The sequence below is a fragment of the Odontesthes bonariensis genome, chromosome 11, assembly GCF_027942865.1.
Source record: "Odontesthes bonariensis isolate fOdoBon6 chromosome 11, fOdoBon6.hap1, whole genome shotgun sequence".
NCBI lineage: Eukaryota > Metazoa > Chordata > Actinopteri > Atheriniformes > Atherinopsidae > Odontesthes > Odontesthes bonariensis.
This window is the reverse complement of record NC_134516.1, coordinates 11052006-11063777: the sequence shown is the minus strand read 5'-3', so window position 1 is coordinate 11063777 and position 11772 is coordinate 11052006. Positions and strand designations below refer to the sequence as shown.

Here is an 11772-nt window from a genome sequence, read left to right as displayed (position 1 = left end):
CATGGCCACATTCTATGTAACTGTCTAATGCACATGTGGCTTGGTGTAAAATATTACAATACAAATCTCACTTGAACCCCCATAAAATGTATGAGGTTGGATTTCTTTTAGACGTTGAAAAATTCTTTCCTCTTTTACTCCCTTCTGAGTTGCTTTTAGCTTTAGCTCATCTGTCAAGTAGACAGCGGTCTACTAACTTATTCGAAGTACTTTATGTGATCCCACCCAAAAGACAAAAACTGAAGTATTACTCTAAAGCATCTGAGCAGCACTGTGTGGAGCAAAGATAGTAAAGTGATTAACAACTACATGACAGCGTGCTGACTCTGTAAATAGTAGATGTTACTTTACAGCCTCAAGAAATCTGCAGTCTCACCTTCTAAATTGCCACCGAAATGAGGCAGAAAATTCAGGCATAGCAACTTCCAATTTACATCGTCTGACGAGCTGATCATTAGACACGGTCAGCTAAAGGCTATTTAAGGAATTGTCGGAAAGGCAGGATGTTTAAAAAAAAAAAAAACGTACTGCCATAGTGTCGGAATGACAGGATGTTTGGTAGAAAATTAAGTGTCGCCATTCCGACACTTTGAGGCTCATGTCGCAATGGCGGCATGTAACGCCACACCAGCTTGCCACGTGTAAGCACTCATTGTAACTTACTGATCTGCCTCTTTTTGGTCCATGTAAACTACTCAAGAGGAACAGCAGTGGCTCAATGTTGACGTCTTCTTTTTTGGCAACGATAGGGCATGAAACCCAGTGTGAAAGGGAAGGAAAGCCATGATGGTATCCCAACTCTGTACAAGTAGTATTTCAATTCCTAATCTAAAGATTTAAGTGCCAAGTTAAGTGAAAGCAATGGTTGCTCCTACTCACCTTCCTTTTCGTTCACACTTATTGATAACAATCCCAATGATTATCATCTGGTAATATGACAAAATTAGTTGAACCTAAACTTTTGTTCAAATCTCCTTTAAGAGGAGATAAGAAATTAATGTATTGAAGCAACTTCTGTTGGCAAGAAGGAAGTTTGCCTTGCTCTTACATCTGCCACATGGATTTGATCATTTCACTCAAATTGGAACCTTTATAGGCATGTTTTCAGTTGCACTGTAGGTTTCGACACGTTGAAGGTTAGAAAATGACAAATTTGGCAAAGGAGTTTTTCTAGTTTAGGTACGCAAAATCTTATATGTGTCACCCAAGCTAGCTTGTTAGCGAAGGACTGATTGTCAGGGACTGCTTTTCTACTACTGCAACTACTGCAAAGTTTTTTAATCAAATATTCCTGACCTACCTCTATTAATTTGTACTTATGTATGCACATACCCTGATCCTTTTCTTTTAACTTTCCGAAGTGTTCGAATTGTTTTTATAAAATAATCAAACTGGTGTCCCTAAAATCCCTGATCACATTAGCCAAAGCCAAGTATCTAGTTCACAGTTTTTAAAGTCATGTTTCGTCTTTGCAGGTGACACAAAACCCTCTTTTGCCTTCATTTTCCCTCACTGGTATCAAAGGTTAAATGGTAAGAGGGCTGATCAGGTATTGTCTGTGCTAGACAAGCTCATTAATGTGCCACACTTCATTATCAGATCCTTGTCCTCACCTTGTCAGGTGGCTAATGGGAATATCAATCATCGGCTTCCCCATCACGACCCTCCTCACATCTTTGCTTCGCATCTTTGCCTCTGTTGACTTCTCATCCTGAAATACCACCAAGTCCAAACAGATCTGTCTCGGACAAATGTCAAACACAATTCGGCTCAGGAGCAAACACCCACAAACATGGCTGACATACAGAGTGTGACTCTTTCCACGTAGCCGTGGTGGCTGGTACCACTATTTCAAAGAGTTTTTTTTTTTCGGTCGCATTCTGAAGGTGAATGTTTTGTGACATTTTGATGAGCTTTTGTAGAGAAAGGGAAAATTATTAACTTTTATTGAAGGAGCTCACAGAAAACAGTCAAACTTTGTAAGTGGGAAATACACGTCATATGCCATAGAGTCTAGAACAGAGGTCTTCAACAGGGGGTCCGCGACCCCCAGGGGGTCCGCGGAGGTACTGCAGGGGGTTCGCGAAATCTTTGGTTGATTAGACGATTTAAAAAAAATGTTTTTCAAACAGTTTTTTCTCACAAATTGTGTGCAAACGTACGGAGCCCGGTGGAGATCAAACATTATCTTTTTCAGGGGGTTTCAAGAAAGCGTTCTCTCACTTTTCAAAGTGTGCCCTCGCTTTATTAAATCGTGCGCTCGTCTAAATAAAGCGTGCGCGCGTATACATAAACCGTGCGCTCGTCTTACTAAAACCGTGCGCTCACTGCCCCTCAGTCGTGCCCACATTATATACCTTGTGAGCACAATAAACAAAAGTGTGCCCACGATCTGTAAGACGTGCCCACGACATTCTGTATGGCAACAATAAATCCAAATTGCTTGAAACGTTCGCACGTTGTATTAATTGTGGCCACGAAATCTGTTACCATTACAGTGTGAGCATCTCACCTTTTTAATCTATTTGGAAGTTGCTTGGAATGGAACAGTAAGTGCATTGTGCTATGGCGAATGTATGCCTAAGCAAGTATTATGGGACGAACAGTGTCCCTTAATGTAATGTATAATTCAAGTGCTTGGTCTGGACTGTTTGTCAACTGTAACCCTCGTTCTTGCATTATGCCTGTGCAAAAATCAAATCGATGTCGCATGGTATGGAGTCGAGGAAGGTGCATTTCCACTTGCAGACGGTCAGATTGGCTTCATCGAGAGGAAAGAGATGATCTTCAGCCCCCCACAGATGCGGAGCCAGCACTGCATGAAAAGAGGGATTTGCGGATGTATGTGGCCCCTTACATGTCCGCATACGTTGAGCCCCTGCATTTGCGGTGGTAAAAGTGAAAACTTGGCCCAAATTGTCGCAAATTGACCTGGCAACTGCTCCCCCATGCCCCCCTCCCCTCCCCTACTTAGGAGAGCCTTTAATATGTAAATGCCAGTGATCAGGTCAGGAGCTGCCACAGTCATTTTCAAGTGGGGTGGGGTGAGGTGAGGTGGGGGGTGGGCAGGCCTGTTTCTACACGTTCCTGACCATCACCTCCAACTCCAGCCAAGTTTGTTGCTGTGTTGTCTTGAAAAAGAAGAGGTGCACGCTGTCTGCTGGTGACAGGTGATGCATATCTGGGTTTTTTTCTCCCAAACACCTCTTTTGTAATACCGCTTTTTGTGGGCAAAATTCAAGGATTCAAGGTTTCAAAGGTTTATTGTCATGTGTGCAGTTAGAAACGTGTTTCCCTGAACAATGAAATTATTTTCTTTATTTTCTCCGCACTGGATGTCCAAATGTATAATAATAAAGATAAGATAAAGATAAAATAAGCATGCAACAGCAATATTCTAAAAGGTTTCTTAAATAAAATAGAAATATAGAAATAAAAATATAGAAATCTGGCCTGTATACATAATGTGCAGTAGTGCGCTCAGTGTTTTATTGTGTATGGCTTAATTCGGTGTCACAATGGTGACAATATCACCGAGGTCTTTTCTTTGTCCTTGCAGAGTCCATTTTTGTGTCAAAACAGTGCAAATTGCCAGCTGTGGTCAGACAACATTAAATAGCAAAAGGACGGGAGGTTGTCTCGCGAGTATTCCGTGTAATGACGTATACGCATATGATTGGTGGAGCTTAACGGCTCGCATAAGCTCTCGTTCAATCACGTATGAGAAACATTGTGTCGTGCAGTGTAAACAAAAAGTTTAAGGAGCAGATCTGGCGGCAGAAAGGCAGAGAGAGTCCCGTACTGTGAAAACTGCCCTGGTATGTGGCTGGAAGACGACTAGCTTTCAACTCCCCAGCAACTCTCTGCGGGTCTACAGGTTTGTGTGTTTTTCTCTACTTGCACATGACCATTTGATAGTTTAATTTTAGTCTTGTTGACACTGTACAGCACTTGGGACAGTTCTCGCTGATTTTAAATGTGCTGTATATTAAACTTACTTACTCACTTGCTTACAGGCAGATAAAATGAAAGTCCTGTTGAATGCTATGACCGAGATTCGCTAGGTTGGAGGCAAGATGGCCGTCGAGAACGGACTGGAGTTACATTCCAGAGAAGTTGAAGAGCGCACCCCCAAGAGAAGGCGGATACAGAATCCGAAAATCGCGGTAAGAGTAGGTTATTGACTGTGGCTTTAGGCTAAACTCAACTTAATTGTGTCCATCATGTGAAAACCAGTGTGAGTTGCTTTATTTAAAAAAATGAATTTCGTGTTTTCAATTTATAGGAAGCAGTTCGCCGCCTGCATAACTCACCGTGGCATTATAATCCAGGTCAAGGGTAAGAATAAGTGAATGTTCTCCCAATATCTAGTTGAGTTGGACCTGATGTTACGTTACGTTAATGCAGTTTTTTTTATTAACCATAGGCCTGTTGTTTTTACAGGCTACTGTCACCTCACAATATGGATGTAACGAGTCGCTTGAAGGAGGCGGTGGCAAACAGTCCGAACTTCAGAGAGGCAGACGGGGACACTATCGAGGGTGAGCGGAGCTGACTTTTACCACGGCTGGCACTGACACTTTTAAGCACTGGTCATTTTATTCATTCCTCTTGTTGTTTTTTTTCAGCTGCGTGACGGACCTGTGTGCTGTGCTACAGGCGCGTCTTGAAGCCAACCCGAAATACTCACAGTCTCACCACAGAAGAGTGAAAGAGAGTAAGAACATATACGCTGTCAATATGACTTTTGTTACTTTATAGACAAGTTGTCAATATGCTGTGCATGGATAGACTATGTTTTGATTATTTATTGGTTATTCCAACAGCTCCCAGAAGCCAGCTTCTGATCCAGGATGAGGACGTCTGACAACTGCAGACCCTGCAGGGACCGGAGTAATGCGAAGAATGCGGATTCCAAACGGCGGCGTTTAGACTTATTGTGTATATTGTAGGCTACAGCAGTGTGTGTATATAGTTTTCAATTCTTTATTATCAACATGGTTCTTATTACAATGTAAGCTATGTACATTGTGTGGTGTGGCAATAAAAGCGCTTTAAAAAAAAAAAAAAGTTTTCTTTTTCATCCTCAATAGATTCACGTCATTCATGCCTGCATTAGCCTAGTCATAGTGCAGCTTATAAGAATGACGTGAATATATGAAGTACACAAACATCCCAGGAATATTAGTAATCATAATCACAATTATTAATCATAATTGCTGAATGATATGCCCATATAAAGTATGCATATATTAACCTTATTGGCCAATGGGCGGACAGCTTTACAGGAGCTTTTTTATGTAATCACGTGCCTTTTTCGTCCAATACCAGCGAGGCCAGTGAGAGGTCCAGGCACTCTCACAGCGGGGTGCTAATCGCTGGGCCATTAGCACCCCGCTGTGAGAGCCCGCCGCGAGTCGGGTTCGTTTCCGACGATTTTCTCGCTCAACAAACTTAAAGTTTGTCTGCCTGCAAGCGCCCAGGTGCGTCCGAAAATTAGGCAAATTCGCGGAAGTTCACTGCCGTCCACAGTGACACAAATCCCTCTTTTCGTGCAGTGCAGGTGCATTATATCCGGTATTCCAGCCGGAACACCTGGGTTTCTGGACGGACGGATGCGATGTGCATTCCATGTGTCTTGGATGCTGTTCAATTCATCCTGGGGAAAAAATTAACGAATGCAAATAAATATTTTAGGATTTTCATTTGGCTACAGCCCTGACTTGGGCGCCTTACAAGGCAGCCTTGAGAACAGGTGAGGGTGTGTGAAGTACTTTGAGTCAACTAGGCTCATGATGATGCCATGACTGGACGCCAAGGTTGAAAGAATATTCTTGTATTCCATACCTAGCCCATGGTAAACCCTGATTAAGTCCATTTCAAAATGGTGAAGAATCATATCCTGCTGGTAAATTTGGCTCATGATGTTATGAGAGTGTGGAATCGTGGCCACGCTTTGCTTACTTGTGCCAATTTTAATTAGGCTATACATTTCTTAAATAACGTTAACACGTTTTGTGAATCATGACCACGCTTTAGTAAATTGTGGTCACGAGGTATATAACTTTGTTACTACAACGAGAGCACGAAACTACTAAATCGAGCGTTGTATTTCAACGAGAGCACGTTTTGGTTAAATGAGAGTGCACTTTGCAAAGTGAAGACACGTTTCAGTAAATTGTGCTCACGAGGGATATAACGTGAGTACGACTGTATTACAGCGAGTACACGACATTAGTAATTCGAGCGCACGATTTAGGTAAACGTGCGCTTGCTATATTTTAAGGAGAGCACGGTTTGGTGAAATGAGAGCGCGCTTTTTAAAACGGGTGCACGCTTTCTCGACACCCCAATATATTTCACCTTAAGACTCAAGGGGCTCCGTACAAACGTGTGCCATCCACAGATGCTTTGAGGATTCATTGTCCCATCTACATGCATGTTTAAAGTTAAAATCTGTGGATTATTTGAATAGCTCAGTGTTGTATGCAAGATGTTTGTTTATAAATGGCAGTGGCACGGCCACCCTGTACCTTGCACATGTTTAAAATAAAAACATGAATATATTAACCTGTGTATTATTTGAATAGCTTAGTATTGAATGTACAATAACAGAGTAGCTATATTTATACACGGCACTAGGCCCCGTTAAAAATAAAACACAATTGTATGCCATATAAATAGTAGGGGGGTCCCTGCTCCAACTCTCCATCAGTTTGGGGGTCCCTGGCCTGAAAAACGTTGAAGACCCCTGGTCTAGAAGCAATAGTGAGAAGCAACAGACCAGAAATTTCTACTTTTCATATCATTTGATAATAATAATTTTACTTAGGTTTCTTTATAAAGTGAATGATTTTTCAACTTGACTCATTTTGCATACTGCAAACTCAACCGGTGCATTGAATTTTATATTCAGCTGCAACTCGGAGAATTTTTTATTTTTTTTAATCCCACAGTCTCATTTCCTATTCAGCAGATCATGTTTTTGAGCCCTTAATTCTGCATCTTATGTCATTCACCTGCGATTATTCTGTCATTCTCACTGTTTTAATACGGAGCCCGGTGGAGATCAAACATTATCTTTTTCAGGGGGTTTCAAGAAAGCGTTCTCTCACTTTTCAAAGTGTGCCCTCGCTTTATTAAATCGTGCGCTCGTCTAAATAAAGCGTGCGCGCGTATACATAAACCGTGCGCTCGTCTTACTAAAACCGTGCGCTCACTGCCCCTCAGTCGTGCCCACATTATATACCTTGTGAGCACAATAAACAAAAGTGTGCCCACGATCTGTAAGACGTGCCCACGACATTCTGTATGGCAACAATAAATCCAAATTGCTTGAAACGTTCGCACGTTGTATTAATTGTGGCCACGAAATCTGTTACCATTACAGTGTGAGCATCTCACCTTTTTAATCTATTTGGAAGTTGCTTGGAATGGAACAGTAAGTGCATTGTGCTATGGCGAATGTATGCCTAAGCAAGTATTATGGGACGAACAGTGTCCCTTAATGTAATGTATAATTCAAGTGCTTGGTCTGGACTGTTTGTCAACTGTAACCCTCGTTCTTGCATTATGCCTGTGCAAAAATCAAATACATCGATGTCGCATGGTATGGAGTCGAGGAAGGTGCATTTCCACTTGCAGACGGTCAGATTGGCTTCATCGAGAGGAAAGAGATGATCTTCAGCCCCCCACAGATGCGGAGCCAGGTGCATTATATCCGGTATTCCAGCCGGAACACCTGGGTTTCTGGACGGACGGATGCGATGTGCATTCCATGTGTCTTGGATGCTGTTCAATTCATCCTGGGGAAAAAATTAACGAATGCAAATAAATATTTTAGGATTTTCATTTGGCTACAGCCCTGACTTGGGCGCCTTACAAGGCAGCCTTGAGAACAGGTGAGGGTGTGTGAAGTACTTTGAGTCAACTAGGCTCATGATGATGCCATGACTGGACGCCAAGGTTGAAAGAATATTCTTGTATTCCATACCTAGCCCATGGTAAACCCTGATTAAGTCCATTTTAAAATGGTGAAGAATCATATCCTGCTGGTAAATTTGGCTCATGATGTTATGAGAGTGTGGAATCGTGGCCACGCTTTGCTTACTTGTGCCAATTTTAATTAGGCTATACATTTCTTAAATAACGTTAACACGTTTTGTGAATCATGACCACGCTTTAGTAAATTGTGGTCACAAGGTATATAACTTTGTTACTACAACGAGAGCAAGAAACTACTAAATCGAGCGCACGATTTAGGTAAACGTGCGCACGTTGTATTTCAACGAGAGCACGTTTTGGTTAAATGAGCGCGCACTTTGCAAAGTGAAGACACGTTTCAGTAAATTGTGCTCACGAGGGATATAACGTGAGTACGACTGTATTACAGCGAGTACACGACATTAGTAATTCGAGCGCACGATTTAGGTAAACGTGCGCTTGCTATATTTTAAGGAGAGCACGGTTTGGTTAAATGAGAGCGCGCTTTTTAAAACGGGTGCACGCTTTCTCGACACCCCAATATATTTCACCTTAAGACTCAAGGGGCTCCGTAGTTTTAACATTGAACGTCCATCCATCCATCCATCCATCCATTATCTATACCGCTGAATCCGTCGATCGGGTCGCGGGCGGGTTGGAGCCTATCCCAGCAGTCAATGGGCGAGAGGCGGGGTACACCCTGGACAGGCCGCCAGTCCATCGCAGGGCCACATAGAGACAAACGAGACAAACAACCATGCACGCTCACAATCACTCCTAAGGACAATTTAGAGATGCCAATCAACCTAACATGCATGATTTTTTGGACAGTGGGAGGAAGCCGGAGTACCCGGAGAGAACCCACGCATACACGGGGAGAACATGCAAACTCCACACAGAAAGGCCCCAGCTGGGTGTTGAACCTGGAACCTTCTTGCTGTGAGGCGACGGTGCTAACCACCACACCACCGTGCAGCCCCAACATTGAACGTAGTTCAAAAAATTTATATACTTCTTATAGACCTTAAACTGACTACTTCATGAGCTTCTAATGTTTGACTTGTTCAAATGAATGTTGTATTAAACGAGGCTACTTTGTAGAGTTAGTACTCCCTGCCATTTGCTGGATCAGTTTTCATAAGAACACGATGAAATTGAGATTGCCAATGAAAGGAAAGTTAAGGAAAAAAAACATTCTGGTTTTGTGACTTTCCTACAGATCATCTCAAAATTTGAAACAGATAGCAGCTTTCTGCCTGGCATGGCAAAAGAGAAGCTATGTGCTGTACACACATTCAGTTTTGAGTCGACCTGAATCCACAAGTTTTTTTGTGTTTCCCAGCTAAATCTGGTATATTTATAGACTGTATGAGAGACAAATCGGAGCTCTCTGTGTCCAGATGAGGAATATTTGTCTGAACAAGAAGGTTCTTCTTATCCACTGCAGCAAAAAAAAAAAAAAAAAACCTCAGCTTGAAAGGGTGATTTCTGATTGAAATTCAGGTCAGAATCTGTCTTTTTTTTTATTGAGTAATGGCCTCAGTCAGTTAATCGTATATGACCCTGTGTGAAGGCACGCATTCATCTACCAATTAGAAACATTAAAGTCCTTGGAAAATCACTGGAATTGGTTTCTGAATACATTAAACAAACATTATTTAAAAAAAAGTCAATGATAAAAGTTAAACGCTTTCAATGAGGAATTTTCACATAGTTATCGGTGATTTTTCACACTTTAAATGTAATTAGTATTTACAATAAATGTCCCAGAGGCACCTACTACTAAATGAGCCACTGTAATTAATCAAGGCGGTAATTATAACAGAGAGTCATACAGTGGTGATGTATTAATTCCTTGATACTTTAACGCAGCCAGTGAAAATATGTCATAATAACACCTTTGCAGGCAGACCTGTGGAGCTTTACTCATTCACTCCTACAGGATTATTGTAGTATGCTCGTATTTATAATGATTTGAGGATCAACGGCTAAGCTTCGTTTCACACAAAGATGGCCATGAAAAAGGAGCAAGAAAACAGGCACTGAAGGATGTATAACATAAAGAAGTGGCGTGATTGGCAGCCGCTCAAGCCTACATTCCCCAAGCATTTCTTCTTCCCCCCCCCCCTCTGTGTTTTCTCCATCCTTTTCTCAAGTTGATACAGCACCGGGGCTGAGAGTTCATCGCCTCGTGCAGCTCGATGGCAGGCGTTGCCTCCGCAGCTCCTGCTCTCAAATTGCCTGTAATTTCATTTTTGTGTGTAAATATGTGTTTCTTGTCAGGTGCGTGGCGGTGAGAAGAGAAACGGGCGCGCCGACAGCTCTGACAAGCAATTACACCGCTGCTTGTTTGGGAGACAGGCTGGGATGAGCTCGGGTCTGCCGGTGGGGCAGGCAACTGCACACCACAGAGACGGGGAGACAATGGCCGGAGGGAGAACACTGGTGAGACAGCCCCAGGCTCTGGGCCTCATTTAGTTTTAATCCTTGTTGTTGATTGAGGAGTATCTGGAGTGATGGGAAAAGTTCATCTGTGACAGGTTGAACAAATAAAGCCCTTAATGACCCCTCGCCAATTACAGCTCTGTGATTAGACTTCACCTCAAAACAAATTGAAGGTTTAAGTTGAACAACAATCATCTTGTCAGTAAAATATTTCTATTAGAAAAGATGGCCTCGCTCTGAAATCCTGCAGGAATGACAACTAATCTATATAAGGTGTGCAGCTATAGTCTGCATGTATTGAGTTTCTCAATATATTAACTATTGGGGTCATTGGGGTTCAATTTATCTGTACCTTTTGTCATGTCTGTGGCTTCTTGCCATGTTTTTAGTTTGTTTAGTTCTTAGTTTTTACCATGTCTTTGTTTTAGGATCCAGGTTGTCATTTCAGTTCTGCTTTGCCATGCCATCAGCCTCACTTCCCTCACCTGTGTTTCCCCCATCAGCTGCACTCAATCCCTAATCACCCTCCACAGTATGTAGTTTCCAGGTTCCCTCGTTGTTTTGCGAGATCCTACCCGTCAACATCCCTCAAGCCATGCTACGACCCCACGTCCAGTGTTATTTCCATGCTATGTCAAGTGTTTTTGTTTTGTTAAATAATTATTCCACAGTTAAGGTTCTTTTGAATCCGTCTCAGCTGCGCTTTTTGTTTGAACTTTGTTTTGTGAGAAAATAAATCAAGTTTGCTTTTTGAAATTCCGCATCCGTGTCCTTTCACACCCACCCTAACTGACACCTTTTTTTTTCCATTTAGCGTTATTGAACGGGCAAATATTATGATTTTATGAAATACTTTTGACATATGGTCCTGAGAAAACTAGTCAACACACCCTTGTCGAGTCCTATATAGACTCCAGTCACATCCATCTCTTTGTGCATTATTCAGTGAAGGAAAAGCAAAGAGTTTTGTCCACTCTGGCACAGAAAGAGCTGTAATAAGAACATCAATGTGCCGCTGTATATTTACAAAATAGGACAAATGGTAGCGTTAATTTCTCACCACAAATCTGTTTAGAAACAGCTTTTGCTGTTATAGTCAAATACACAATAGGTAAAGGAGTCTCCTCATACAACAAGTGAAATTCATAAGGAGCAAGCAGAAAAATAAAATCACGCTCAGAGCGAAAAGTGAATGGAAAAGCAGAGACCAACGAATCAACGAGAAATAAATCGAAGTAAAATGGAAATGAGGGTAAAATGAAGGGATTAGATCATAGAAAAAAAGTGTAGTGAAAATAAAGAAGATTTAGAAAAAGTGAAAAGGAAAAAACAAGAAATAAAGGT

At 41.9% G+C, this 11772-nt stretch overlaps 1 long non-coding RNA gene across 1 annotated transcript; it reads left to right on the top strand.

Annotated features, from left to right (window-relative positions):
* The first annotated feature begins 3827 nt into the window (after positions 1–3827).
* LOC142391339 (uncharacterized) lies at positions 3828–4535 on the top strand. Its single transcript, XR_012770537.1, has 4 exons — positions 3828–3877; positions 4017–4166; positions 4286–4338; positions 4444–4535. It is a non-coding gene; the product is annotated as an uncharacterized LOC142391339 (long non-coding RNA).
* The last annotated feature ends 7237 nt before the right edge of the window (positions 4536–11772 follow it).